We start from the raw sequence: 27,101 nt of genomic DNA on the forward strand, positions 1-27,101 counted from the left end.
ATAACCCTAACTTAAAAGCACTTAGACGTTAAGCAAACACCAAATTAAGCCAAAAAAAATGCTTAAAGTCCCAAACACCCTCTAAGCCAAAGCCCCTAATTAAGGTTCAACGAAAACTTCTAACATGCGAAGTGAAGAGACATTCCTCTAATATTCTATTTAAATATTGCTTTCAAGAGTAGTCCCTCTTCACTAATCATGCTGTATACAAAAGATATCGTATATAGCAGTAAGATTATCTAATGATAATTGTCATACTAAGTCACATTTGAGCAGCGTAAACAATACAAGTATAGAGCAGTTAATGAAAAATAGTTTTCTTAGTCCTTTGAACACTCTATACCCATATAGAGGCGTTACAATCCATTATACTCTAGTGCACAATCACGGGTCTTGCAGATTTTGTTTTGAACATCTAGACCCAAATATCCACTATTAACTAAACTTAGGCAGAATATTGAACTTAACTGTATCTTCACACTCCGCAACTGGATAACTTGTATATACAGTTACCAAATTAATAAGAAACTACTTTAATAACCAGATGACATTAGCATCAGAAGGTGACAATTAATCTTAATAAACTAACTAACAACGACCATATTTACATTGACCATATTGTACTAACTAGTTAAAAATTTATGTGAGATACGCAAGGAAAATTTCAAAATATATTGATTCATAGTCCTAGCTTAGAGAAAATACTACAAAACTTGTAACTTTATCTACTAAGTATCAAACTAAACTAGCTACTAAATATATTAGAGTACGTATATTCTCGTCGACAATTGAAAAAGCAATTAGCATCCGATTTAGAAAAACTCTAAAACATCCAGATCAATATCGTCTGCCGAACCCAATAAATTAGCAAGTTGATCATCTTCGACTTCATCCCACTCTATGTATTCGGCATTGTCTTCGGAACCCAACAGAGCAAGTAATTGGTCTCCAACTTCGTCTCCCTCTATGTATTCAGTATTCTTCTGATCATCATCATCTTTCCACATTCCATAGTTGTCTTCTTGTAGAGCAGAATTGATAAATTCTTCTACGTCTCTCATATTCTCATCATTTACCACTGCTTTTCCTTTTTCCTTATTACCGGGATTTTCCTTCTTCTTGATCTTACAAACTACGAAACCTTTGTTCTTAATCTCCCTAGCATCGAGATAACAATCGTACAAAGAGTATTCAGTTATGAACCACTCGCCATTAACGTTATTTGACGATTTGTTTGCTGGAATATACTTCAAACTTTTCACGAAGCCCATGAGTCTCCCTTTATCATCAAACACCGCTAGGCCTTTGCTTAGAGGTTTCCAAGTGCCCTTCCCAACAGTTCGTGGAACACTTTTCCACGTTGACTTCTCTTTCTTTTGCGGCGTTATGAAGTAACGAGTTTTGTTGGTGCCATGATCATCATAAGTGTATGAGTCCAAATTTGGACGACCACACGAACTGACAACAAAAGACGAGATCTTCATAATACGACGTCCTGTGGAGGACTACGACGACCGACAGCGGACAAAGGACATATGACTTTTGCAGTAGTGTAGGCCTAACAGGGGGCATTAGGAATATACTTTCGAATATTCCCTATGATATGTCTTAAGGTTGAGAAGGGGGTTATCCTTTATATATAGTGAGGAAAAAACCTTGTAAGAGGGACTTTTTGGCTAAGAACACTGATTGTAATATCCTTCTACCTTCAAGGTTGGCATTGTTAATGCTCAATCATTCAGTTTCATGAGATCAAGAAATACTATCCACCGTGTTCATCTCTTATATCTTTTATTCTAGAGTTTATTATACTTAGCTGAGATTTACCTCTTCATTTCCATTAATTGATTTATTCAAAAAGGTTCCGATATCTTTTGGGTCAAACAATTTGGCGCCGTCTGTGGGGATTTCTTTAGCTAAGATTATAGTTTCATCTAGACTCCTGAAAGGGATAATCGCTTCTTCCGAGCTTGGTACAAACGAACAATGGCAGGGAAAGCAGACGCAAGGCAAAAAGCCATAGTAGGCGTCACAGCCAACCTCCTAGACACCATCAACGAAGATAGCAGAGAGGATCACAAAAATGAAACACTAAACATCACACCCGGGGGAGACACTTCACCTCCCCCGCACGGAAGCGTGACCGCTTCACGCGAAAGGGAAGCCTCCACATCTGCAACAGGAGAGGCACCACCGGTGGTAAGAAGACTACTGGAAGAATGCCTAACAAGTGATCTGAACACCATCCTTGATAAACCCGCCCAAAAGGATGATAGGAATGTGGCATATGCAGATGTCACGATAAACGAGGGCGAGCAAGACACCCTCCGTAAAGGTAACACTTATGTTGCTGATAACGAAGGCAATGATATGCTTGCAACTGTTTTCAAGTAAATGGAGGAGATAGAAAATGAGAATAAGGTACTCCGTGACCAAATAAGGGAACACTAGGAGAGAGTTGACAAAATACCAGGAGCTCCAAAGATGCTGCCAAAACGTGATGTTGGTCAATTCATCGAGCAACCATACAGTGAAGAAGCAGCCCATACACCATTCCAAAGACCTTCAAAATGCTGCCCTACTTAAAGATATATGATGGTACTACCGATCCAAAAGACCACATTATCCACTACGTTACACCCGTAAAAGGTAACAATCTCTCAAAAGATCAGGTACGAAGGCAATGATATGCTTGCAACTGTTTTCAACTAAATGGAGGAGATATAAAATGAGAATAAGGTACTTCGTGACCAAATAAGGGAACACTAGGTGAGAGTTGACAAAATACTAGGAGCTCCAAAGTTGCTGCCAAAACGTGATGTTGGTCGATTTATCGAGCAACCATACTGTGAAGAAGCGGCCCCATACACCATTCCAAAGACCTTCAAAATGCCGCCCTACTTAAAGATATATGATGGTACTACCGATCCAGAAGACCACATCATCCACTACGTTACAATCGTAAAAGGTAACGATCTCTCAAAAGAGCAGGTACCATCGAGGCTGTTGAAAAGGTTAGGCGAAACCTCAATAGGGGGAGCATTGACATGGTACTCTCAAATAGCAGCACGCTCGATAGCAACATTCGATGAAATGGATGACAAATTCGTCACCGTCCATGTAGGAGCCAAAAAGGCAGAGGCTAGGGTAAATGACATATTTTCCATAAGATAGATGCACGACGAGGAACTCAGGGACTTCTTAGCTCGGTTCAACAGGTTGAGAATGATCTTGCCGAATGTGTCAGAAGGAATGGCAGTAGCAGCCTTTCAGAACGGATTAAACAGAAACGAGTCGAGAGCAACTAGAAAATTGCTCAGCAGGCTCATGAAATACGCTCCAACTACTTGGTAAGAAATCTATAACACCTACTGGACTGAGGTACAAGCCAACGAGGAAAATCTAAACGGCCGATCCAACGGTTGACGCCACTCCAAATCGAAGCAAGGAAAGATCGTCGCAACGACGGTCGAAGAGATCAGTTGGGGCCCCGTTCCAGTCGGGAAAGACATCAACCCTACGTCAGGACGTTTGTCCCATCTCCACTACGGTGCAAAGATGCTCCTCCTCGACATACAACACTATATCGACACGAGAAAGGTATGCCTCCACTCCTATCTGCTCACATTTTTTGTGTTACTCCTTTAGAAATAGTGTACGCCCTGGAGAAACTCGGTCCAAAGGTGCAATGGCCGCAAAAGATGAGGTCAGACCCCAGCACTCGGAAGTCAAGCACTTTCTGCGAATTTCACCAATAAAGGGGCCACAAAACCGAAGATTGCATAAGATTACGATAGGAAGTAGTACGAATGCTAAACTAGGGTCACCTGAAGGAGCTGCTGAGCAATCGAGGACAGACTAACTTCGCCCGCAGACGCGAACAACCCCAAGGACCTCCAAAACCGCCTTCTCCCGCTCGCACCATACAAATGATCATCGGTGGGGGCGACGGTGCAACGATCAATCATGTCAAGTTCACCACCACACATAAACTCAAACGATCAATCACCCACGAATGGTATGATGACCTCGAAGATAGTATCATCTTCGATGAGTCGGATGCCGACGGTTTTCTTTCCCTCACTATGATGCTCTTGTTATCACTTTACGTATTGCAGATACTGATGTAAAAAGAATAATGGTAGATGACGGGAGCGACGCGTGTAATATCCATCCTCGAGTCCTCGTGCAGATGAGACTCGAAGATAAAATAATACTGCACTGTATAACGTTAACAGGTTTTAATAATGTAGTTGAACGGACTTCTGGAGAGATAGTGCTACCCGTCCTACCCGGAGGAGTCACCGTGGTAACGGCATTTCACGTCAAGAATCAGGAAATAGCTTACAAGGCCATCATAGGGCGCCCGTAGATATAGGCCATGTGAGCGGTCCCCTCCAGTCTCTATCAAGTGATCAAGTTTCCTACCCCGTTGGGAATATCTAGAATTCGAGGGAAAAAACGCACCGCACAAGAATGCTATCGCATCGCCCAAGATTGCTCACACACCCAACAACTCAAAGGAGCAAATGTGGAAGCATAGCAATCAGCGATGTTGGGAGCCAAACTTAACATGCGAACAGACGTTATCAAGGACCCCGACATCGTGGAAGCATCCGAATCAACAATAGAAAATCTTTATCCCGTCCTGCTATACGGCAACGACAACACAAAAAAGGCTTATATCGGGCACAACCTCTCGGAATACGAAAAATTTCATAAGTTCTTGACTGACCATGCCGATCTGTTTGCCTTCTCCCATACAGATATGCCAGGCATTCCAAAAGATATCGCTACCCACAAGTTAAACGTCAATCCCCTATATCCACCTATGTGACAAATGAGAAGAAAGTTTAACGCATCAATCAACGAGGCTGTCAGCGAAGAGGTCGATAAGCTATTCACAAATGGCTCCGTCTGAGAATCGAAATATCCTCAATGGGTCGCCAATGTGGTTATGGTGAAAAAGAAAAACTAAAAATGGCGGATGTGTGTAGATTTCATAGACCTAAACAAGGCATGTCCGAAAGATTCTTTTCTATCACATCGACTAGCTCATCGATGCAATAGGAGGACACGAGTTGCTAAGCTTCTTGGATGCCTATTCGGGTTACAACCAGATCCTCATGGAACAAGAAGACCAGGAGAAAACCACTTTCATCACTCACCAGGGAACATACTACTATAAAGTGATGCCATTAGGACTAAAGAATGTGGGGGCGACATATCAGGGATTGGTCACCAAAATGTTCAGAAACCAACTTGGTAAAACAATGGAAGTCTATGCTAGTTAAGTTGAAGAGGAAAGAAGATCATATCGGTCATCTGAAGGAAGCCTTCGACATATTGAGATGGTACAACATAAAACTAAACCCCAAAAAATGCGCCTTCGTCGTAAGCTAAGGAAAGTTCCTCGGTTTCCTAGTATCACAAAGAGGCATTGAGGTCAACCCGAAACAGATTAAAGCCATCGAAGGAATACCCAAAACACTGACCAGCAAAAGCAGGTACAAAAATTGACGGGACGGATAGCAGCCCTGTCAAGGTTCATCTCACGGTCATCGGATAGGTGCCATAAATTCTTTAATGTACTAAGGAAAGACAACGGGCTCCAGTGGAATGTAGAATGCGCCGACGCCCTGAGGAAACTAAAATCGTACTTGTCTTTGCCACCTTTACTCGCCAAAACTGACCCAAGCGAGTGCCTCCTAGTCTACCTGGTTGTATCCGAAGTCGTGGTAAGTGCAGTTCTAGTCCAAGAAAACCAAGGTACGCAATCTCCAATTTACTATATCAGCAAAACCTTAATTGACGCCGAAATAAGGTACCCCCACCTTGAAAAGCTGGTTCTGGTGCTAGTCATAGCTTCACAAAAGCTTAGACCATATTTTCAGTGCCACCCCATAAAGGTGGTGACAACCTTCCCTCTCAGGAGTATCCTGCACAAACCCAAGTTATCGGGTAGTTTGGCCAAATGGGCCATAGAACTGAGAAAACACAATATAACATATCAACCGCGAACCGCGATAAAGTCGTAAGTGCTCGCCGACTTCGTCACCGATTTTAGCGCAGAGATACTGCTCGAAGTCGAGCAAGAAAAGATTCGCACTTCGTCTAATCAATCCGACCTCTGGGTCCCCTACACCAATGGCGCATCCAACGCGTCGAGATCGGGACTGGGACTTGTACTCAAAGTCCCAACGGGTGAAGTAATTCATCAATCTGTACGATGCCCTGAAATGACTAACAATGAGGCCAAGTATGAGGCCGTAATTGCAGGATTAAAATTGGCCATTAAGTATGGTGCTCGACGGGTCATCCTCCGCTGTGACTCTCAACTCGTTGTAAACCAAGTTACTGGACTTTCCAAATTAAGGGACAAAGGTTGCAGAAATACCAAACTGAAATCCACAAACAGCTGCCAGAATTTGACGAATGTCGATTCGACCAAATACCCCGAGAACAAAATATCGAAGTAGATAGTCTCGCCAAGCTAGCAGCGGCAACCAAAAACATCACCAAGGAGAACGTGGTCACCCTTCTCCACTCATCAATAGACCAAGTCGAGGTACATTCTATAAATTTTACTTGGTACTGGCATAATCGCATCATATCATATCTACAGGAAGGAACACTCCCACAAGATAAAAAAGAAGCCAAAAATCTCCGAATACAGGCGTCCAGATATAGTCTCATAAGCCACGACCTTTACAAAAGGACATTCGGCGGCCCGTTAGCCAAATGCCTCTAACCTAATCAGACAAGGCGAGTGCTCGAAGAGGTACACGAAGGCCACTGCGGCGCCCATACTGGTAACCGAGCCCTCGTTAGGTGTCTTATTTGTGCAGGATACTACTGGCCTACTATGAAAAAAGAGGCCGCAGAGTACGTTAAGAAATGTGAGCAATGCCAAATATATGTCCCTATGATACACCAGGCGGGGGAACACCTGCACTTTGTCACCTCCCCATGGCCATTTATAAAATGGGGGATGGATATTTTCGGGCCCCTCCCAGTAAAGCGAGGTAAGGTATGCTTCCTTTTGGTTTTAATTGACTATTTTTTCAAATGGGTGGAAGCAGGTGCGTTCGCTAAAATACGCGAACGAGAAGTCATCAAGTTCATCTGGAAAAACATCATATGCTGCTTCGGCATCCTCAATGAAATCAGTTGCGACAACGGACTCCAGTTTGTAGGGAAAAAGACGACTGAGTTCTTCGAAAAATGGCACATCAAACGGATACTCTCCACGCCAAATCATCCTGCCGGCAACGGTCAATCGGAATCCTCCAATAAAACAATATTAAACATATTAAAGAAAAAGTTCAAAAACGCCAAAGGGCTATGGCTGGAACTACTACCGGAGGTGCTATGGGCCTACCGCACAATGTCGAAGACCAGCATAGGTGAGACACCGTACTCACTGGTCTACGGCACCGATGCAGTCATACCCATTGAGTTCGGGGAAACTAGCCTGAGGTACTCCAATGAGAGTGGTTCAAGCAATGATGAAAGTAGGTTACAAGACCTGGATGAGGTCGAAGAGCGGAGGGATATGGCACACATAAGAATGGTGGCCCAAAAACAACAACTAAAAAGGTACTATAACAAGAAGGCCAAAGACGACCACTGAAAGTCGGGGACTACGTACTAAAGGCCAAAACGCAAGCAGCAAAGGACCCAAATGAAGGGAAACTGGGAACAAATTGGGATGGACCGTACAAAATAAAAGCAGCAGCAAGTAAAGGAGCATTCCATTTAGAACCAATCGAAGGAAGCAATTGCAAAATAACTGGAATGTCGCCCACCTCAAATACTTCCACTTCTGAAAAAAGACGCCGCCCGAGTCGTACTCTTTTTCCCTCGCCCGTTTTTTGTCCCAATCAGGATTTCTTGGGGAGGTTTTTAATCTCGAGGTTCGAAGTATTGTTCGTTGCCCCGCCTAACGATTGTATTTCCAGGCCGAGCAATGAAGGGACTAGGTATAATCTCCATCATATGTACGAAGTCGACATGTATATCCGATATATGAATAAAATCACTCCATTATGTATACGAAAGCGACACGCATCTCCAATGTATGAATGAAACTGGCATCCACGACACTCCAACAAATAAAATAGAATGCCACCCTCACGACGGGATCTTACTTTAGCGCCAGCTCGAAAGTAACATCCCAATTGCCAAGGCCATCGACAAAAAGCGAGTTCGACATCATTCGAACTGCGACGGGATTTTACTTCGGTGCTAGCTTGAAAGTAACATCCCAATGGCTAATGCCATCGATGTAAAACGAGTTCGACATCACTCAAACTATGACAGAATTTTACTTCGGCACCAGCTCGAAAGCAACATCCCAATGGCTAAGGCCATCAATGAAAAACGAGTTCGACATCATTCGAACTGCGATGGTATTTTACTTAGGTGCCAGCTCGAAAGTAACATCCAATGGCTAAGACCATCGACGAAAATGTTACACCCCATGTTTTCGTACGTTAAAATTTCATCATAAGTTAATCAACATAATTTCAAGAATGAGATTATTTTGGGATTATAAGTATTGTGCTATTTTAAAAAAGTGATGAGTAAATTCGTGAAGGTGAGAGGGTAAGTAAATCGAAAAAAATAGATTTCGTCAAAGTTTGTCATGTTTGGAATAAAATATGGCCCGAGCTAAAATACTCAGTATTTATGGACTAGTACCATACAAGGTTCCACATGGCCATTATAGTAAGGTGTATAAGATGTGATAACAATGAGTAGTATTTAAAGTAGATTGAGATAATTTTTAATTATGTGGATATTTGGTTAATTATGGAGTTTTTGTGGAAGATTAACCATGTAATTAAGGAAATTGATGAATAAAATTTGGATAAGCTTAAGTGTTGAAACGTGCCAGCATGTTCCATGCAACCAAATGACTCATTAGCCATTTATTAGATGTGTCACATTAAGGAATTTTTGGCAAAATTTATCCTTATCAATTGGGCCCACAACCATTATAAGAGTTGTTTTTCCTTTCCTAGGAGTTAATTTCCTTCCACTATTGTTATTAAATGGTCAAACAATGATTCTTGTCAACAACCTTCCATTTTCAACAGGTTAGTGTAAATTTCAATTTTAATCTTGGTATAACGTACAGTATACCAATCCAAATCTGATTAAAGCTTCAATTATTTGGATCATTTGGTAATTGTATTCGACGAGAATTACACAAGCTCGTGATTGCTTCCTTTAATGTGTCAAGATAATTCAATAGTAATTCCAAGTTGTTTGTCTCTTTTTAGTTTCAAAATTAATTGGAATAGTGCTTGGAAAATACAATCTTTCTCAAGAATATCATACGAATTTTCCCCTACTTCGGTCCGCCGTTATGTGTTGTCGCATTTGACGAGTGTTAGAGGGACTGTCAAGAGAATCCGCTCAGGTATGTTAAGGATATTCCTTCTTTCTTTTTGGCATGATCTATACGTCACAAACGAAACGAGCAAATGTGCAACTTCCATAAAATGACTCTATTTATAGAAATGCTTATATTCTTGATTCACCATGTGTCTCATTATTTTATCATATGTTCATGGGTTTCAGAAAATACATAAATTGGAAAAAAATTTACTTCGTGATATTGTTCAAAGGCAAAATGATCTTATGACACACTGAAAGATTTTATTAATGTGCTTTTCATGCATGGCATTCATTTATACATGTACATTGACTCATGACCAGATGGCATTATATACGCATATATATGTATAATATATGGATATGAGATATGGAAAAAGGTTACAGCATTACATACGCACCACCACCTATCAGCTGGTATACGTTGATGATTTTGCCCACAGTGGCCAAGATGATATGATGGGATGCCCTTAGAGGCTTTATGATGTTATGAACAGATGTACCTATGCACAACATGACATTCATATGCGTATGCATGACACTAAAAGTATTTCATGATTTACAGAGTTATCCGGAATTACATGTTAACTCTTTTACTCCATGTTTCTCTCATGTCTATTATTTACTGATTTTTATTCCTTACATACTCGCTACATTATTTGTACTAATGTTCCTTTTGCTTGGGGACGCTGCGTTTGATGCTCGCAGGTTCCGATAGACAGGTTGAGAGCCCTCCTAGTAGGCTATCAGCTCAGCGAAAGGTGTTGGTGCGCTCCACTTGCTTCAGAGTTGCTTATTTGGTCAGTATAATTAGGACATGTATTGATTGGTATGGCGGGGCCCAGTCTCGACTTTTGTGATACTTATGTACTCTTAGAGGCTTGTAGATAGTTGTCACGTATACAGATACATGTATACAAAAGTGGTATCAGAGCAGTTTGGTCCTAGGCAGTCTACAAGCCGTGTCTAGTAGAGTCTTGTTTAAGGGTGTGTTGTGCACCACACTTATAAGCAGGAGGCTACAGGGCATTTAGGATTGCCGCTCTTTCTTCTTGCTCTAGATCGTGTGGTAGAGCTCAGCGGTAACAGCTCAATTTCCTAAACTCTATCTTATTCATAACACGTTTATGCTTACATCTAGAAAGACGATTGGTAAGAGATATAACCGTGGAAGAGTTGAGTTAGAGGAACTCGATTTTTGCATCATGCTTATGATGGATAAAGATGAGGCATTCATCAAATCATGTGTATACTAAGATGTGCAAGCTTCTTGATAAGGCTCTTTAAGGAAAGAATGTCTATCCCCTAGGGTGAAAGCAATGAAGAATCAGAGGGTACAAGTTTCAACAAGTAAAAGAAGCAAGGTGAAGAGGGGTACGAGGTACTTAGATAGTAGAGATGAACATTAGCTATAATTCAAGTAGAGAAGTATAAGCATTTTTGAGTTACCTTCAACAATAACAGATGTATGTACAATTGGCCACACCCATCTCGATTATGCACTATGGGAGCTAACATATATGGTTTAAGAGAATGACGGGATATCAGGATCCGGCTGGGGTTTGAATAACCCAAATGGTTGATAGATTGTTTGCGTTAGTTGACATTTTTGAAGGATATTGTAAATGTGCTAATAGATCTCCTTGTGAGACACCTAGATGGTGCACTCTAAAATAGTACAGCTAGATATGAGCATGACAAAGATAGGCACTGGAAGCCTTGAAGAGATAAATATTACCTTAGTGTGGCTACCATCCCTGGTAGGAATAGAATGTTAGGCAATTCGAGGAACCAATGGATGGAGTAAAAGGGGCTAAACGCAAAAGAATGTTTTGTTCGAGTTTTTAAAATAAAGTGATAGAGAGAAATGTTAGCAGGAAAATAAGAAGAGAGTTAATGAAGTAGTATGAGTAAAATGTGGTACATGGATGACAACAATAGATAAAAAAAATGATAGTATTATAGAGTCCATAATCAAGAGAAAGAAAAGATGAGATAACAGGCCTTGCGACAACAAGGGAGTATAGGCCATAAAATTATATCCTCATTTCGAGAAAGAAGTTCGTGACTCCAACGCAACTACCAGAAAGGAGAGTTAAACCCAGAGTAATAGAAATTGGTATGGGTTGTTGAACAAGAGAAACTAAACATGGATTAGGGGCTAAGTGATTTGATAATAGTCAGCATCATGGGAATTTTAGATTTGCGTTTCAGCAATAATAGAATGGACAACCGAAAAAGATTCATGAGGAATTTAGATAATGGTCGTTCAGGAAAATGCTTCCTTAAAGCAAGCAATACGATCAAAATTAAGCTTAAAAGACTATGTGCGCTAGTTACACTAAGTGTCATCCTCGTGAGTAAGGAATTTCATTATGCTTGGTATAGAAGGATTACCGCAAGGCGAGTAAGAGTCATCGATGATGTAAAAGGACGCCAAAAATAAAGAGGTAAAACATCTATCGGTAGGTCATCATAGCTTCAGCTCTTAGTACTCCCCTAACGGGCGGAATATGGAGTGATGTGTCATTAAGTCAAAATTAAGTGGTTTTAATGTCTATGGAATGGTAAAGGAAGAATGCGAAAAAAAATGAAAAAGGAATGAGATGGCACTTATCCAAATCCTACAAATATGCTACGATTCAAGTGTAAGCACGACGTCAAGGAGAGGAAGTAAAGGTTCTAGCCCAAGCTATTATTAATAAATAAGGAGCCAGTGCGAGACGTAAGTTAAGACAAAGGAAATAACCCAAGAAAGATTACGCAGAATGTTTAGATGAGAATGGGCCAACGAGTAGTTAGTAATTGATCAAGAATAACCTAGTTATGGCTAAATAGGAGGTTACAGACGAGTCAAGAAGATCGTGTAAGATAAACATAGTAAAACCCAATGTAGTGAATTCAGCCTCGTAGTTATGACATCGTGATCCCTGAGAAATATTCAGGTAGGAGTTGGGATAGTAAAAGGTACCATATGAGTATTACGGAAATAAAAGAGAGTGCCACTGGGAAGATGGTCAAAATATCAATTCAGAAGCAACCCTACAAGCACAAGCGTGTGGAGATAAGTAACTACGGATAATTGTAGACAAGGAAAGACATCAAATTTTTTATTGGGTATACGATGTAATAAGTTCACAGCTTTACAAGAGTCTGAGGGTCCTTCCTAAGTACTATAGTGAGAGACTAGTTGAGGAAACAAGGAAGAAGGCTTCAACCTAAGCACAGTGACCTAAAGAGGAAATGGTCTTGTAACAACAGCCTCACTACAAAATTATATGCGCTCCAAAAGAAAGTGGAACCTACCATGGCTAATGAGCGGGAAGTAAAACCAAAAGTAATATTCGAGACCATATGAGTTGAACAAAAACTTTGGCATGCGTGAGAACTCAGATAAGCTAAGTATGCACCCAACAAGGGGGCAAAAAGACCAGGAAAAGCAATTGCTTACGTTTGAAGAAAGCTGAAATGGAATGAAAGGAATTATTCGATTAATGATCAGCCGTAGAAGACTTCAGTATAAGTTAAAAGAAGGAATTGGGTCCAGGTCATAGACAAAGGAATAAATCATTTGTATCATGGTTTTCCATAGCGTCCATAAAAGGCTAAAGTAATAACTGAATGCCACGAGCCACAGATCGGAAGATATCTTAAGCCTACATAAAGGTTGGTCAGAGGGAAGAGGAAACTAAAGAGTTACGTTGGCCAAGTAAAATAGGAGCCTGATTATCGGACCCAGAAAATTATAGAAATCGTGATTAAGAATATGGAAGGACCGCTCTTAATATCAGAGATACAGAAGAGATAGTACAACAACCATATTCTTTAATGGCTCTACGATGAAGCCAGTCAGAATAGTACCAACCTCATAAAAAGTCAGTACAAAGAACCCACCAAATTGTATATGCACCAGAGGTGAAAGTATTATAATAGAGCTTCGGGTTATGGATGTGAATTATACCTATGTGGAAGGGAGGTCATGAAAGAGATAGAAGATGTGATGCAAGATTTTAAGGTGTGTAAGGTAAAAGTGAACAACGTACGAGGCACTCAAATATAGAAGGTTGTGAATTGCCTATACTTCAGTAAAAGGTTAGAAGAACTAGGTTTCGTTATCGAGGAATGATAGCAGCATCGTCAGTGGCATACCTTCCAGCCTATGGTTTCTAGGCATCGAGAGGTCTAGTTAAAAGATTAAAGAAGAGTTTGAAATAATGTGATGTCTCGCTTGATGTTCCAAAAAAGCATAAAGAAATTAGTCGCAAGCTAAAGTATTGTAGAGCGACAAGGTTTTAGGAAGGCAGGAGTAAGGATAAGAAAAGGCAAGTGAGAAGGAGACATAAATGGATAAGTCCTCAAGGTTAAGCCCATGAAAACAAGAGAGCTGGTGGTTTTTCTAAGTTATACAAAGCTTAGTATAGCCTAAATGAACCCAAAAGAGTCTAAGATTAGTAGCATTTAGAAGAAATGGAATGTTGCCTTAGAAGTAGAATGAATGTGTAATTGTGACAGATAAAGGATGACGTTTGGGCCTTCGATTGATTAATGATTTGAAGAGAATTTCATGAATTGTACGGGATTAAAATGCCCATATAAGGTAAATCACATTGGGATACTATGAAATATTGTTATGGAAGCATGGTATCGCCCCTAGGTGGATCAGTCTAATTACTTCAGATGCTCCCTAATGAGACGTAAGCCCTAGTGGCAAGGTATTACGTAAGAAGTTTTAGTTATCAGTGGTAGATTATAGATCGATATGGATGGATAAAAGTTACAAAGTATGAAATGAGTTTAGACCATCATTCTTAAGATAAATAGTAATGAGGAAACATTAAAGGACTTAGACATATGCATATAGGATAAGCAACGAGAGTAAGCTGGAATTCGGTAGCAGACCTCAGCAACGATAAATCGAAGTAAGAGTTATGGTATAGTATGACCTATCTTGATACAGTAAAGTCATACGGATGAGTAAACTGATCTATGAAATAAAGTATACCAATATTTGTAAGTTCAACAATGTACCGAGCGAAGAACTTCAGTATACATATAGATGTCCAGAGGGACATATTGTCAAGCTCTGTATATGTTCACAAATTAAGGCCTAGAGATTGGCTAAAAGCTGGAGGAAAAAGGAGAGAAGAGTCGCATAGGTGCACTTACAAGGTCAGAATCGTACAAGCTGCATGAAAAAAGGTAGCCATAGTTACGAGATTCGGAGGAATCCGACTAAAAGTTGTGGCATAAGAAAGAGACCTACAGGAGGGAATACCCTAGACTTTAAATTTATTCACGGAACAACCGCCAAAAATGGCAAGGAGAGTACTAAAGTATTCGCAAGGACTATAGGCTATGATAATGATAAGTGCATCAGTCAACATTCAAGGATGAATGTTCCAAAGGGGGAAATGATGTTACACCCCATGTTTTCATACGTTAAAGTTTCGTCGTAAGTTAATCAATGTAATTTCAGGAAAGAGATTATCTTGAGATTATAAGTATTGTGCTATTTCAAACAAGTGATGAGTAAATTCGTGAAGGTGAGAGGGTAAGTAAATTGGATAAAATGAATTTCGTCGAAGTTTGTCATGTTGGGATAAAATACTCGAGCTAAAATACTCAGTATTTATGGACTAGTACCATATAAAGTACCACATGGCCATAATAGTAAGGTGTATAAGATATGATAAAAGTGAGTAGTATTTTAAGTAGATTGAGATAATTCTTAATTATGTGAATATTTGGTTAATTGTGGAGTTTTGGTGGAAGATTAACCATATAATTAAGGAAATTGGTGGATAATATTTGGATAACCTTAAGTGTTGAAAAGTGGTAGCATGTTCCATGCAACCAAATGACTCGTTAGTCATTTATTAGATGTGTCACATTAAGGAATTTTTGGCAAAATTTATCCGTATCAATTGGGCCCACAACCACTGTGATAAGAGTCGTTTTTCCTTTCCTGGGAGTTAATTTCCTTCCACTATTGTTATTAAATGATTCCTGTCAACAACCTTCCATTTTCAATAGGTTAGTGTAAATTTCAATTTTAATCTTGGTATAACGTACAATGTACCAATCCAAATCTGATTAAAGCTTCAATTATTTGGATCATTTGGTAATTGTATTCGACGAGAATCGTAAAAGCTCATGATTGCTTCCTTTAAAGTGTCAAGATAATTCGATAGTATTTCCAAGTTATCTGTCTCTTTTTTGTTTCGGAATTAATTGGAATAGTGATTGGAAAATACAATCTTTCTCAAGAATATCATACGGATGTTTCCCTACTTTGGTCCTCGTTATGTGTTGTCGCAATTGACGAGTGTTAGAGGGATTGTCAAGAGAATCGGCCCAGGTGTGTTAAGGCTATCCCTTATTTATTTTTGGCATGATCTATACGTCACAAATGAAACGAGCAAATGTGCAACTTCCATAAAATGACTTTATTAATAGAAATGCTAAAAATGCTTATGTTCTTGATTCCCCACGTGTCTCATTATTTTATCATCTGTTTATGGGTCTCAGAAAATACGTAAGCTGGAAAAAATTTACTTCATGATATTGTTCAAAGGCAAAATGGTCTTATGACACTCTGAAAGATTTTATTGATGTGCTTCTCATGCATGACATTCATTTATACATGTACATTGACCTATGACCAGATGGCGTTATATACGCGTATATATGTATAATATATGTATATGGTATATGGGAAAAGGTTACGGCGTTACGTACACACCACCACCTGATCAGCTGGTATACGTTGATGATTTTGCCCACAGTAGCCAAGATGATATGATGGGATGCCCTTAGAGGCGTGATGATGTTATGAATAGATGTACTTATGCACGACATGACATTCGTACGCGTATGCATGACATTAAAAGTATTTCATGATTTGCAGAGTTATCCAGAATTACATGTCGAGTCTTTTACTCCATGTTTCTCTCATGTCTATTATTTATTGATTTTCATTCCTTACATACTCGGTATATTATTTGTACTGATGTCCCTTTTGCATGGGGACACTGCATTTCATGCCCGCAGGTTCTGATAGACAAATTAAGTCCTCCAAGTAGGCTATCAGCTCAGCGGAAGGTGTTAGTGTGCTCCACTTGCTCCGAAGTTGCTTATTTGGTCAGTATAATTAGGACATATATTGATTGGTATGGCGGGGCCCAGTCCCAACCTTTGTGATACTTATGTACTCTTAGTGGCTTATAGATAGTTGTCACGTATACAGATACTTGTATGGCCTTGTCGGCTTATATTTTGAGTTTATAAATGATCATGTTGGCCTTATAGGCCCGTATGTCACGTATGTAAGTTTTTATATCAGGACGAGTCATTCCATGTCAAGTATTTCTCCATGTTTTATTCTACTTATCTCACGACAGTCTCTCTGGCTCATTTACCTATGATAGTATGATACGAAAGATACGTTATGTATGTTCTCGATTGAGTAAGGTACTGGGTGCCCGTTGTGGCCCATCGGTTTGAGTCGTGACAAAAGTGGTATCAGAGCAGTTTAATCCTAGGGAGTCTACAAGTCGTGTCTAGTAGAGTCTTGTTTATGGGTGTGTCGTGCACCACACTTATAAGTAGGAGGCTACATGGCATTTATGACTGTCACTCTTTCTTCTTACTCTAGATCATGTGGTAGATCTTAGTTGTAAGAACTTAATTTCCTAAACTCTATCTTATTCATAATATGTCGATGCTTACATCCCGAAAGACGATTGGTAAGAGATATAGCCGTGGAAGAGTTGAGTCAGAGGAACTCGATTTTGCATCATGCTTATGATGGATAAAGATGAGGTATTCAGCAGATCATGTGTATACTAATATGTGCAAGCTTCTTGATAAGGATCTCTAAGGCAAGAATGCATATCCACTAGGGTGAAAGCGATGAAAGAATCAGAGGGTACAAGTTTCAACAAGTAAAAGAATCAAGGTGAAGAGGGGTACAAGGTACTTAGATAGTAGAGATGAACATTAGCAACAATTCAAGCAGAGAAGTATAAGCATTTTTAAGTTACCTTCAACAATAACAGATGTAAGTACAATCGGCCACACCCATCTCGATTATGCACTATGGGAGCTAACAGATATGGTTTAAGAGAAGGACGAGATATCAGGATCCGGCTGGGGTTATAATAACCCAAATGGTGGATGGATTGTTTGCGTTAGTTGACATTTCTGAAGGATATTGTAAATGTGCTAATAGATCTCCTTATGAGACACCCAGATGGTGCGCTCTAAAATAGTACAACTAGATATGAGTTATTACAAAGATAGGCACTAGAAGCCTTGAAGAGATAAATATTACCTTAGTGTAGCTACCATCCCTGGTAGGAAGAGAATGTTAGGCAATTCGAGGAACCAATGGATGGAGTAAGAGGGGCTAAATGCAAAAGAATGTTTTGTTCGAGTTTTTAGAATAAAGTGACAGAGAGAAATGTTAGAAGGAAAATAAGAAGAGAGTTAATGAAGTAGTATGAGTAAAATGTGGTACATGGATGACAACGATAGATCAAAAAAATGATAGTATTATAGAGTCCATAATCAAGTGAAGGAAAATATGAGATGGCAGGCCTTGAGACAATAAGGGTGTATAGGCCATAAAGTTATATCCTCATTTCGAGAAATAAGTTTGTGACTCCAACGCGACTACCAGAAAGGAGAGTTAAACCCTAGATTAATAGAAAACGGTATGGACTGGTGAACAAGATAAACTAAACATGGATTAGGGGCTAAGTGATTTGATAATAGTCAGCATCATGAGAATTTTAGATTTGCGTTTCTGCGATAATAGTAACATCCCAACGGGATATTACTTTGACGCCAGCTCGAAAGTAACATCCCAATGGCTAAGGCCATCGACGAAAAGCGAGTTTGACATCATTCGAACTGTGACGAGATTTTACTTCTACGCTAGCTTGAAAGTAACATCCCAATGGCTAAGGACATCGACGTAAAACGAGTTCGACATCACTCGAACTACGACGGGATACTACTTCGGCGCCAACTCGAAAGCAATATACCTACTGCTAAGGCCATTGACAACGAAAATATTTCAACTAAACTCAATACAATAAGTTTAGCATTTCGACAAAACGTCGAAGCAACTTAACTACAGCAGAAGTCATAAAAAAAAATCAATCAAAGAAAGAAAACGACTCAGAGATGTACGACCAAAACGACCTCCATCCACAGCAAATGTGTTACAAATATTTGTCTTTACAAAGGGCTCAAAGACGCCTTTACAAAAATCGTAAAGCAAAAAGTAAGTACAAAACAAATATTACACATCATTCCCAATGACATACACGTCTTCATACCAAGAGTCATAGGCGAGTCTGTTCGCATCATCAGAATTGATATTATCTCCGTCAGGCATAAGAGGAACATACCTACATGCCTCAGGAGCTGCACGAGCCTTGGCATGTACATCCTGAAGCTCCGTTTTAGACGCCATCCCATCAACATGAAGATCCTTGTACACATCGAGCTAAGCCTCGGCGTGAACCCACAACTTATATAGACGTCGAGGATTAGCTGGAGCATAAGATATAAAAGGCTGTGACTGTCGTCGTACGTCCTCCGCTTTCAAATAATCCATCTTCTTGTTCAATACGGACAGCTCCGCCTCAAACCCTTGAACACTCCCCTCAAGTCCCGCTATCTTAAGTGCAGATGCCTCCTTCTTCTTGGTCCACTCCGACCTACACACACAGAGGGCATCTTCCAAAACTGCTGCCTCAGAGACAACAATCACCAATCTATCGGCACTCAAGCCTAGCTCACCTTTAAGCTCATTGATCTCCGTCGTATTTATATCCAGGTCGGTAGTTAAATTGGCCACCTTTGCTTGGAGGTCGGCATTCTCGGCCATTACCCCCTACTTAGCTCAAGCTCATCTTCCTTCACTTTAAGAGATGCCTCAAGCTCACTGTTACGGGCGATGGCCTTCATAAGGTCCTCGTCTCGTTCCTTCAACTCCTCAACCTTACGTGCCAATTAATCCTCCCTCTGCTTGAGCCCTTCACGGAAAAGTTAGAAGTCAGGATCCTCATTGTAGATGTCAGCCATCGCATGATGCTTGGTGCGATATTCTTGATATTTAGAAGACATCTTTCCATAAATGGCCGTCCTCTTCCTTTCCCGATGCTCGCGCTCGATCTCTATGATAAAGGTGTGGCACAAAAAGTAAAGTAAAACAAAAGGACAGGCCAAAAACAATAACATAAACCCAACAACGAAATGAAAAGAAAGATATCTACCCTCAAGGCCATGCCAGAGACGCTCTGAGACAACTCCATATCGCTCATCGCTCTAAGCGCCTTGTTCTTAAGGGCAGCACATAAAGGAGCTAAAACAGACACCACCTGACCACAGTCCGACAATAAGTTATAGTCCCCGAGGACAACTATGTGTAGATCAGAACCCTCCACTCTGACCTCTACATGAGTGTGATGCTCCAAAAACTCACGAACATCCCCCGGGTCGACATCTGAGCCCGAGCCTTTGCCCTCGATGCATAGGCCCCATCCAATGTTAGATGATGCGCACCCTTAGCGGAGCGCACAGAACTACCTCCTTGGTAAACCTCTTCTATTTGGGGAGACCTCCCCGCCAAGATGGCGTCGGCCATAAACGTGGGAATAGGTGTCGTCTGTGACGCACCCATCCTATTCTTACCAGTATCAACGGCCACGCCCTTCCCAAGCTCTACCCTCCTCCTTTTCCTCAGTAACAATTTGTCCCCATTAGAGGAATCCTCTACAAGGTGATGGATCGGTAAGGAAGAGTTCTCTTCCCTCACAACCATATTGCGAGAAGAATCTCCCATATGTATCGGTTAAGCATGACCCTCTCGGACGGACTCAGAAGAGTAAATTGTATTCCTGCAGCAGCGACGGCCTGTCGAAATGCAGGAACTGGGGCCCTCCACCTAGAAGCTTCGCGACCTGTCATCATAAAGAGTCGTATCAATAGACAATGGTATGTAGTCAAAGAGAGATACAGAGAAGACACTTACCAGATGAAACTTTCAGCCCAAAGCATTTTACGAAAGCGGGTCAGTCTCGAGTTTCCGCTGCATGAGGCAGCAAACGGGCTACCCGATCCCTTATGCCTGCAATAGGGTGGGATGGACACCCCATAGCTACAAACGGGAAGCATATAAACACTAAGGTGAATGAAGAAGAAAAGAAAGAGTAAAACAAGTGGTGACACTTACGATGCTCGTTCCATCGCTCCAGGAACCTAGCGGGGTCAGACACGATGGGTTCGGTTCTAACGAAGAAGTACTTATGCCAAAATTTGCGACTCACTCGGTCGTCGGTTCCGACCACCAACCCTTGTGTCGCACGGTGCCTCAAATGTACCATAGTACCCCTATGAAAGCTGGGTGAAAACAAGTGTAGAAGGTGGTGAACAGTAACCTCGCACCCCGCCAACTCCGCATATTTTGTCAATAGCAGGAGTATTTTGAGCGAGTACGGGGAAAGTTGCACCGGGCATACCTGATAGACTCGACAGAATTCTTCCGCTAATGGGAGAAGGGGGAAGGAATGACCGATCAGAAAGGGGTACTCATAAAAAGCACAGTACCCAGGCCTATGGACTTCCACGAAGTCCCTTCCCGCTGGACCATATCAATATGAGCGGGAATGTTATATTTTGCATGAAGAGCATCTATATGGACTTGTTCAGTTTTAGAGAGTACGGGAGCAGGAGTAAGAGGAGGATCCTTAAGAAAGTCGCTTCGAGACATAGGGTGTCTCGGAAGTAAATTCATCCACGTTGGGAAAGTTGTCCCCCTCCTCCACTGTCATGTCCTCACTGCCAGAGGGGAGCGCCATGGACAACGGGGTAGCGTCAGAAACCCCCTCATGAGATCGACGTGTTCTAGGCATCTCTACGACGGAAAATGTGTTAAAATAACAGAAAAAGCTAAGAATGAAGAATGGAAGAAGAGGAAGCAGAGAAATCATTGCAGCAAACACGGGAGAGATGAGAAAGAATAACCAGAGACGAAATTTATAGGATTGGGTGGCGCCAGAATCGAAGCGGAAGGCTGCAAAATGGCACCAAAATCGAAGCGACAAGCCCTCAGCCCCTGTCTCGAAAACATGCATAATGATGACGCATGTGGAAGTGACGTTATTTCACGATAAGATACACCAACCAAGGTCTTGTTGAGCATGCTAACCTTCTATTGTTGGCCTAGCCATGACGCTTCGTGAAGCCAAAATTCTCCACAGGAGTGGGCGGTGTCCGCTTATCAAGGACGCACCAAGTCGCAACCTCGACAAGTGTAGGGACTAACTGTATTGGTTCAAATTTAGACGACCACGGCTACTGACAAATACGACAAAAGATGAGATCTTCAAAGCATGACGTCCTGTGGAGGACTACGACAACCGATAGCGGACAAAAGACGTATGACTTTTGCATTAGTGTAGGCCTAACAGGGGGCATTAGGAATATACTTTCGAATATTCCCTTTGATATGTCTTTTAGGGTTGAGAAGGGGGTTATCCCTTATATATAGTGAGGAAAAAACCTTGTAAGAGGGACTTTTTGGCTAAGAACACTGATTGTAATATCCTTCTACCTTCAAGATTGGCATTTTTAATGCTCAATCATTCAGTGTCATGAGATCAAGAAATACTATCCACCGTGTTCATCCCTTATATTTTTTATTCTAGAGTTTATTATACTTAGCTGAGATTTACCTCTTCATTTCCTTTAATTGATTTATTAAAAAATGTTTCAATATCTTTTGGGTCAAACAATAATCTTCGAAAATCTGCCAAGGTTCCTTGTCCGCGTAAAGATCGGTCTGCTGCATGAGCTCGTTAATTCTGACATGGAAGGGGCTCGTCTCTCACAAACCCTAGTAGATACTTCTAACACTTCCCTATCCGTTGGATGAAAGAAATTACCCATCGGATAACGAGAAGAACATCCCATAGCCCGATGATCAGAGCATGTCATTGTACTGCTGATGAATGATGGATATAATCAAAGAGAAAAGAAACAGTTGAAAGAACGGAGACCGAATAGTTGTTTCTAATGGTAATTTATAGATGAAGCTGATGGGTTGATGAAAACCCATTCCTACTGATAATCGAAATACTTTCTTTCAAAGGTTATTAGGATTTTGCTTTTTCTTATTTTATTTCTTGACGTTCAAGGATGAAAGATTATTAGTACTTTTTTCAAATTTTACTTTTCTTAATTGACGGCGACTTATTTTTTTAATAAATTAACACATACTAGCTCAATTGTTTTATACAAATATAGCTTCGTGATTTTGATGATATAAGCAAATAATTAATTTTGGGACTTTAACCATACAAACAACAAAGTTTAGGGACTTTAATGATGCAAAAAAATAATATTACGGCTTTATGACAAAATGTAAATTTCACTAATCACGTGTGAAATTAACCCTATTCTTTAGTGCATATTCTTCGGGTTTTTATTTTCTTTTAGCATGCTTAGTTAGAAATTTAGAATAGAGCTTTTGTTATTTTTTTTCCTGATTCGTCCATTAGTTTTCTGAGGGAATTACATATAAATACAACTCACACACATACACTGCAACTAAGTGGTATGTATTTAACTTTGCAAAGTTATAACCTAAAAATAATAAGCTAAGATTCAACATTCAACTCCAAATAGGTTCTCGAAATTACTATTCATTTTAAAAGAAAATGCTCATGCTTTTAATCTATTTTTTTAAATCTATTGTCACTCAAATATTGGTTTAACAAACCAAATACATTTGGGTGATGAAAAAATAAATTTTTAAGATAATCCACCATTGTTGAACATGCTTAAATAAGTTTGTTTAAATTTTGAATATGGTTTTGTTAGAAATTTAGAGTGGATGTTATTTAAACTTGTTACAAATAGTATAAAGAGGTTGCATACAAAATTTAAAGTCATTTAATTAAGGTTTAGACTAGTCCACCATTGTTGAACGAACTTAAATAAGTTTATTTAAATTTCAAATATGATTTTATGAGATTTGGAATGAGTGTCCTTTAGACTTGCTGGAAATAGTATAAGGAATTTGTATACAAAATCTGAAGTCATTTAATAGAGATTTGGAGTGATTTTTAACAAAATTGAAAATCGTAGAAGAAGTTCATCTACAGACGTTTGTATAAAGGTGTATAAAAGTGTATAATAGTGTATAAAAGATATTTATACACCCATATACACTATTATACAATATTATACATCATTATACAAAAATTTACTTCGTCTTCTTCCTGACGCCCTTTATGAAATTTAACTCAAATCTTGCTCAAATCTACTCCAAATCACTTCAAATTTTAATTTGAACCCCTCTTGTCACGACCCAAAAATCCCTTTGAATGAGTCGTGATGTCACCTAGTCTCTAAACTAGGTAAGCCTAACATAAACTGAAATAATATCGATATTTACTAACTTTAAATTAAATTACATTGAACAAATTACAATTCCCAAAATCGGTGGTACAAGTCACAAATCTTTCTAAGAGTAGTTATACGAATAAATATATCACTACTCCGAAACAAATGAACGAATGGAAATAAGTACAAATGAAGGTGACTCCGAGGCCTGCGAACGTTGTAGTAGGTTTACCTTGAGTCTCTACCGCAACGACCCACACAGCTACTACCAATCAAATACCTGGATCTGTACACAAAAATATACAGAAGTGTAGTATGAGCACACCACGGCGATGCTCAGTAAGTATCAAGACTAACCTCGGTGGGGTAGTGACGAGGAATAGTCAAGACACCTACTGGTCAAATGAAACGAATAGGATATGATAATAAAATATCGAGATAAAGACAACAAGGTAATACCAACAGCGGAGAGAAATCAAAATACAAATAGTAGGAACAATAAAGGGAGAACACGGGTAGTAACGAACGATAACCAAGTAAATCAGATAACCAAATAAATCCGATAACCAAGTAAATCAACACTGACATAACAAGAACAAAAACAAGTAAGAATATATCCAAATAAAGAAGGCAATGCCAACTAAATCAAGCACATCATGTCTAATACACAATCCCGACCATCTCAATCCTCGATTTCTCATATCATAATCTCAACTTCCGAACCTTCAGCACACATGGCACCCTTTGCCCCCATATTTTTTTCCATCTCGCTTTTAACAACAAAATCCACATGCTATACAATACATAACATCCGTACAATGCACTCAATATGTCCAAGAAGTCCCTTTTACCTAATATAAGTAAAATTATAATTTCTAAGCTAATTAGGAAAGCCAACGAGAAAAGATGAAGTTGTTTCTTTGGAAATCCTTTGAGTAAAGAAAGTACCCCTTTTAATTTAAAATACAACATCAAATGGATTATTACCTTTAACATGAGAGTTAATAACTTAAAACTTAATAGAAATTTCTTTTTAAGAAAAATATAACCTCAAACGGTTTAAGGGGATATAATTGAGAAACTAATTGAATTAAGGATGTAACAATTATTGAAGTTGGAAGTATTGGAACGTGTGTGTGTGTCTATATATAAATACGGTGAGGTATTGAAACATTGTGGGTTCTAACACAAAAGATCACAACAATAAAGGAATTAAACAGTTTAAACATTTGAATTGATAACAACAAATAAACACAACAGCAGAAAGTGCACGGCATTACCCTTCGTGCTTTTACTCTTGTTCTCACCATAAGAATCAATATTCACCTTTATTATTTCTTGTTGCGGCGTGCAACCCGATCCCAATCATATAGTCCTGTTGCGGCGTGCAACCCGATCCAAATCATCTAGTGATGTTGCGGCGTATAACCCGATCCAAATCATATAATATTATTGCGGCGTGTAACCCGATCCAAATCATATAATATTATTGCGGTGTGCAACCCGATCCAAATCATATAATATTGATGCGGCGTGCAACCCGATCCAATATACAAATCAACACCAATCACAAAAGAATCCCGGAAATGGAATAATAAGAAAACAACAATATCCCGACAAGGGAGTCAACAACAAGAATAAATACGTCCCGGCAAGGGAACCAACAATAAAAATTAAATATGTCCCGGCAAGGGAATCATTTATAACCAAAATTGTACCAACAATTAACTTTACAATGAAACCTCAACTAAACAACAAGACATAATAAGCACGTGATAACTACACTGGTAACCATAACAATTGGACATGTAACCTATTTGCACGAAGTCATAGAGGAACTCACAATCAAGAAGTATCAAAACAATAAGGAAGGAAATCACTTCAATTAAGGTAATTAAGGGTCAATGTAACACGTAATAATTTGAGGAAAGCTAACAATGTCATATGGAGCATATAGAGGCAATTTAGGCAACTAGGAAACCCAATCATAAAGGGATACTTTCCACATAAGGACCTAAGAACCCTAGAGGCAAATTTCCCACAAATAAATCCGAGCACACACTCGTCACCTAGCATGCATGGACTACAATTAGCATAGAAGACTCAATTCCTAAGGAAAAGTCCCCCACACAAGGTTAGGCAAGATACTTACCTCAAAGACAACAAACCTATACTCTATAATGCACTTCTCGGGTGAAAAACCTCCGGACGGCTCAAATCTAACCAAATTAACTTCAAAGCACAAACAAAACACATAAGAAACTATTCCGGACCATAAAGTCTCAATCTTTAACAAAATCCAAAAATCTGTCCAAAAGTCGACCCCAGGCCCGCGCCTCAGAACTCGACAAATTTTAGAAAAACCAAATACTCATTCCAATATGAATTCAACCATACAAAATTTATTAAATTCCGATACCATTTGACCCTTCAAATCATGATTTTTCATTTTAGGAATTTTCTTCAAAAACCAACATTTTCCTCAACTCAAATCACAAATTAAATGATAAAAATAAAGACAAATTCATGGAATATAATCAATTCTAAGTTAAGAACACTTACCCAATCATTTTGCTTGAAAAACTCTCAAAGAATCGCTCAAAATCGAGCTCCACAAGTCAAGATATGAATAAAATGGTTTAACCCTCGATTTGAGAATATATTATGCCTGCCTAGGGGCTGTTCTTCTCTTTCGCGACACTTCTCTCACGTTCGCGACCCTTCTCTCGCGTTCGCGATGAGTAAATTCCTCGTCAGCGATTTCCAAACTTATTCCAGACAGCCTTTAGTATAATGGTCATAACGTTTTGCACACAACTCCAAATGACAAATGGTTTGATGTTCTGAAAACTAGACACCAAGGGCTATTGTTTCTTAGGTTGCTCATTTACTGAATTATTATATATTGCGAGATATAAGCTTCCAAAGTCAACCCTGTGCAACAGAGATTTTCCAACTCTTCCTGGACAGCCTGTAGTATAACTACAATAACTTTTTGTACAAAAATCTAAATGCCAATTAATTTCCTTTTCTGAAAACTAGACACAAAGGGCTACAACTTTGATTTTTATATCATCTCCAAGTTCCTTATAGATTGTGAGATATAAGCCTCCGAAATCAGACCTGTGCAACTGAGATTTCTTTCTTCGCGAACGCGAGTTTCTCTTCACGACCGCGAAGAACAAACTTCCAGAAGCCAAATTCTTCATCGCGAACGAGGGAGGCTCCTCGCGAACGCAAAGAACAACAACAGATATCAGATAATCAGCATCCAAAGCAGA

The 27,101-nt window shown here is 39.7% G+C and overlaps 1 pseudogene; it reads right to left on the reverse strand.

Moving 5' to 3' along the window:
* Nucleotides 1-812: 812 nt before the first annotated feature.
* Nucleotides 813-22,386, reverse strand: LOC104223024 (NAC domain-containing protein 41-like; annotated as a pseudogene).
* Between the last annotated feature and the right edge of the window lie 4,715 nt (nt 22,387-27,101).

This window comes from Nicotiana sylvestris, chromosome 3, assembly GCF_000393655.2.
Source record: "Nicotiana sylvestris chromosome 3, ASM39365v2, whole genome shotgun sequence".
Classification (NCBI taxonomy): Eukaryota; Viridiplantae; Streptophyta; class Magnoliopsida; order Solanales; family Solanaceae; genus Nicotiana; species Nicotiana sylvestris.